The following is a 5,556-nucleotide window of genomic DNA, read 5'->3' on the forward strand; positions in this document are numbered from 1 at the left end:
GTTTGCACTGGTGGGGGTGTTTGTTGAACTGCCCGGGACAGGGGTTGGAACGTGGCTCCATTAGTGATTTGGGTGATGAGCCTGGATGGTGGTTGGAATGTGGCTCCAGTTGTGTTTTGACTTACAATTCTGGAGGCACTTCCAAAGATGTCCGGGAACTCATTATTCATCTGCCCTTCTTGGATTGTTTCATTCCTTTGGCTTCTTTGGACGTGTGCGGTGTCCGAAATGAGCTCAAAAGAAGAAACATCTCCGTCCACCTGGTGGGAAGGGTTTGTTTCTGCCATTTCAAAGAGTTTTTCGAAGAGAAAAGAGATGAGGGTGGTTTTGCAAAAATGCGGATGGCTCCAATGATGAAACACAGATCGACACTACGGTTAATCTGTGGGATTGTCTCTTCTGTGGGTTCAATCTCCTTCTTCGCTCGTGAAATGACTAAGATCCTACAAAACAACAACACCGTTAGTATCGTTAAGAGGGGAATATGGGGGTTTCCCTCTTAACCAGGCTCCGGCGTGAGAATAAGTACTGTTCTGAGGAATAAAACAGTGTGTGTTAAGTGTGAGAGTATGGAGGGTAACATAATCTTAACCTGAATGATGAAGGGTCCTATTTATAGCCGGAGAGTGAAAGAGGGAGGAGCAACCTTGCCAGCTGCTATAGGGCGGCAGCTGTCCGACCAAGGGGAATATCCTCTTGGTCTCCTCTGCTGTGGTCAGGGTAGTGGCACACGTGACACGCCTATATTTGTCCAGGCTGGAAACTTCGTACCACTGTTGTCGGTCTGCTCCTTGATTTGTTGCAGGTCTACGTGGCGCTTGGTGAGTGGTGACACGTGATGTCCTTCCTGTCGGAGAGAGCATCTTTAGTGTCACTTTGACTTCTTCTAGAAGCTTCTGGAAGCTTCTGGATTCGTTTGCTGATGTGGACGCCATGTAGGGTGAAAAAGTGGTGTGGTCCTTGCCATGTGGGCAAGGAATTGGGACCATACCTCTTCAGGAACAAAGGGTAACATAGGTAGCTGAAAACTCGAAGGTTATCATAAGAGGGTCTCATTTGATAAAGGAGACTAGTCGGAGAGTAAGTCCAGTATCATGTCTGGTAACTGTCGTTATGCAATTCAGTGAAAAAGAACAAGTGTTAGCGAGTTTAAAGGGTAAACAAGATATATGTTAGCGACTTTAGCTAACAAACCTACTAAACTTGGCGTTGTTATGGGCATTAGCTGGTTTAGCGTGTTTAGCTATATATTAGTGTGTCATTCTATGTTTTCATTAAGCATTGAAAAGCATAGAAAGAGATGTAAGTGTGTGTGTAAACTATATGTTTAGGACTTAGTGTCCAGTTTGTCTAGAGAAGTAGGTGTGTACTCTTTCAACATGTAATCTGTGTTGGTTCTATCAAAAAGCGTTTTCTACTTCTTGATGTGTTTGATATGTGGTATCGATCCTAGGGGGTCTTGGCGACTTACACGGAGTGACAAAGTTTAAAAGTTTAAAGAAATTTTACTTTTTCTTTAATAACTTACGTGAGCTAAAGAAAACTAAATACATGGTTGTAATCAATTTGTTTTTCTCAATGTTCCGATATAAGTATTCTTAAAAAAGAGTTATATTTGAAATAAAATATTTTTTGCTATCGAATTATCGTGATCGATGTTTGTTTTTATGGATTCCGGCCCTCTTATACTACATACTACATACATATTAAACATATTTATTCTTTAGTAATTTTAGTTTTCTCTAACAATTTGCTTTCGTTATCTTTTTTAAGTTCTAATATAAATTTTATTAAGAACGGAATTGTATTTAAAATACCATTTTTATTAGAAACAAAACAATCTATGTAACTTCTTTGAAATGTCGTATATGTAACAGTTTGGTACAAAAATGCGCACTTCAAATTTCTTATCGGGTAACAGGTATATCGCAAAATCCCATACATGTCCCATACATGCGAAAAATAAAAAAAATGATCCCCATACCCTAATTACCCTACCCCATACCCATCTCAAATGCTTCTGGTTTTGAGTTCACCTATCGGGTTCAAGTTCGATTGTCATCTTTAATCAAAAAATTTGTTTATTATTCAGAATCCTACAATTTTGTTACAAAAATTGGACTCAAAAGTTTCTTTAAAAAACCGGATAAGACATAAGTTTCTTTAAAAAAAAACGTGGTGTTCTTTTATGTGAAAATGAAGTTAATATCCGTATGTAAGAGTATTCACATTGAGCCTCAATCTCCATCTATATAATTTAATTAAAAAACACATTTTTATCTAAATTAAGTTTGCTTTTCAAAAAACTCTCACATCCAACTCTCTATCTATTTCTCAATCATACTCACAATCACTTATTTTATTCCTTCTTTCTCTTTCCTATACACTCACAATAAAAAAAAAATATAAAGGCATGAATATGAGCCTCTAAATATAGATGTTTACTTTAATATCTACAAAACTTTCTCTATTGTAGAGATTCCAATGTGGTAGTGTTTTTGTTGTTTTCTCTATTTTTTCCTCTATATTATATAGAATGTACTAATATAGAAGTTCTAAGGGGACTGGGGGTGGTAAGGTTTTCCCCGTGATAGTTTAGTTCCACGCGTGAAAGAAACAAATAAACCACCGCCACCTACAAAATTTGACGCGTGATGGATGGTAACGGTGATAAAATTCACGCGTTATGGCTTATTTGGTGATAATTGGATGTGAGGGGGTGTGAGGGTTTATTGTTGGGTGTTGTGAGTGATGAAATAATGGTTGATGACATGGCGAAACTTGATTGGGTGTTGTGAGTGATGAGTGTTTACCACCCCACCCCTAATGTGAATGCTCTAAAAGAGGCTAAAATGACATCCCTTTAGAAAATCCTATGGTCTAGGGGTTTCATCCCTTAGAACCTTGCAGTTTTAAACGATCATGCATTTTACTTCTCTTAAATGGTGTCAAAGTTTATTGTATATAATCATTTGGCCTTCCACCAAAATTGGCTAACACACACAAACATATATAAACACATGAACCAACACAAAGACGTGAAATTAATCCCACATCTACCATGAAAAGGCAGGATGAACAATCATATATACAATATAATTATTGTACACCAAATATGTATTACCTAAAGAATATACATTGAGCTGCCTATTCCGATTAAGCATAATTTTATTGCATCTGACTTGTCACTAAAAATTTTCTAGACAAACCCTTGCAGTTTATTTCCATCATATAAAAATGAGGTGTACGTAGATCAGAAATTGTTGATGCTGGTTCCGGTGCTGGCGTGGATACCGTTTCAACAGAACTGGTACATTCACATCTTCTCTTCAACCAGAAACTCCACCCTATACCACTTAGAAAGTCACTCTCGTCTTCATCTACAGAAGTAATAGCAAAAGTTATTAGAGGTGTCAAAATGAACTGGTTATACAACGTCGATGATGGATCAAAACGGGTCATTTTTATACTTACCGAACATGATTAGAAAAGGGCAAATTTTCCAAGGAAATTAGTCGGAAATAAAGTTGGTAGAAAATTTGTCATATATTAATTTCGTAGGAAATTGTTCGAAAATAACTTTGGCTCGAAATTGTTTAAAAATAAGTTTGGGTCATCCTCAACATGTTAAGATCAAATATAGGATAAACCAAATGGATCTATTGCAAGGTAATGAACGGTTGAGTTGCCAAGATCTTACTAAGACATACCGTAACATTCCAAGGGATTTGGATTGGTGGACAGCCGAACGAGAATAGGCGTGATGATGGTGAGAAGTGCCCAAAAGAATAGTATAACAAAACAGATTCTTGCACCCATTTCTTGAGAAGTATATGTCAAGATAAAGGTGTAATACTTTGCATTTAAATGATGGTAGAATTCGTAGACACCCTACAAATAGAAAACAGGATATTTGCTAGCAATGCTTTATTAAAAGATAAGAGCTGGTAATACAATATTTTTGGTACAAAAATATTACAACCAAATTGGTAATATTATATGTTTGCTTAATGAAAAGTCAACTTGGACATGGCAATGAGCATGAAGACTCTTAGGTAGTTGGCAAGTTGTTGTCATTAGTTTGGTGACAGATCCCATTTGGAATCTCCAAGCTAAAGTTCTATTTTTCAGGGTCAAATTTGTAATTACACTTAGACCATGCGTAGTGGGCGTTGTTTTTTCAAAATTTCCCCCAACGCCCAATATCGCCCCACTCCCACCCCATGGGCGTGTTTTTGGAAAAAAAACTCCTCAGCGTGTTTTAAATCACGCCAAATGGGGGAATCAAATGACCAGTCACATTCGACTTCATTTGTTTTGTCCAATAAGATTTTTTAAATGTTTTTTTTTATTTTATTTTATTACAAACATAATGCCCCACAATCCCCACATCTCCACTACACCCTTTTTTAAAAACGCCCAATAATGCTCCATTGCTGACTGGGCTGCCACATGGCGCAAAACGCTCTAGGGTGGGGCATTATTCATCCCAACGACTACGCATGGTCTTATTAAGGTGAACAAAGTCCACTTATGTTAGGATCTGAGTTTCTTATGATTGTGTTTTCGCTTGAGATTTATGAAGATGAATAAGTAATTGCAGCGGAATTAAAATAGAAACAAACTTTCACACACAATCAAACAGAAGAATTGCTTTCAACACACATGTTTGTTCATGAAATTGAAGGATTAAATTTATTTCAGTGATTCAATTACACTTGCATGCATGTATTACAATCTCCCCCTCAACCTGAGCTCACACAGTTTGTTCGTACAGAATGACTTGTGATGAAAGAGCCAATAGAACAGTACAAGGTACTGTTCTATTAGTAGTACAAAGCAAACCACTGTGGCATCTTTGTTGACGTCACCATGATAGTGACATCTAACCTCTTAACAAACTCAAACTATTGACGTATTACAACCACTGATTACAAACAACTGATAACAAAATACAAAGCATAAATAAAACAACTGATTCTTCGTTCCACTGCTTAGGCTCCAGCAGTGCTTTGATCTTCAGTAGTACTTGAGACATAACATTTGATTGAGCATCAACACTTAGTCTTCATCAGTCTCTTGAGTCAACAGTAGTTAGGAAGAACAGTACTTGAATCCATCAGATGTTAGAGCCACTATCAAGGGGAAAGATTGAATACAAACATCTACTTATTCTGAATCAACTGATCTGATCCAGTTTTGGCTTTAATCAACTGTTCCTCTGTAGGGTTCAATCCCAACAACCTATATACTTATGTACTGATTAATAAACAAGTAAAAAAACAAATTGGGAGTGTTATTAATGGTGAATCATACCGGATGTAATTATACTTGTTTGCTAATCAAGTGTTCTTAAGCATGTCGGCTTAATTTATCAACCAAGAAATAATCTTTATCTTTCTCAAATTGGACATATGGCTTAGAGTGTTTGGTCCTGTAGTTTACCAATTTACGAAAAGTTCACAACTTAGTACATATTTATATTAGCGGAAAGATCGAGAATTTTTGAAATAGTATTAGAAGAACTGCATGAATTTTCCATGGATGAAATGTTGT

The 5,556-nt window shown here is 36.8% G+C and overlaps 1 long non-coding RNA gene across 1 annotated transcript; it reads right to left on the reverse strand.

The window, feature by feature from the left end:
* Window positions 1–3,013: 3,013 nt before the first annotated feature.
* On the reverse strand, window positions 3,014–3,863 carry LOC110903815. Its single transcript, XR_002572184.2, has 2 exons — window positions 3,711–3,863; window positions 3,014–3,380 (listed from the first exon to the last, which is right to left on the reverse strand). It is a non-coding gene; the product is annotated as an uncharacterized LOC110903815 (long non-coding RNA).
* Window positions 3,864–5,556: the final 1,693 nt, after the last annotated feature.

The sequence above is a fragment of the Helianthus annuus genome, chromosome 2 (assembly GCF_002127325.2).
Source record: "Helianthus annuus cultivar XRQ/B chromosome 2, HanXRQr2.0-SUNRISE, whole genome shotgun sequence".
Lineage (NCBI taxonomy): Eukaryota > Viridiplantae > Streptophyta > Magnoliopsida > Asterales > Asteraceae > Helianthus > Helianthus annuus.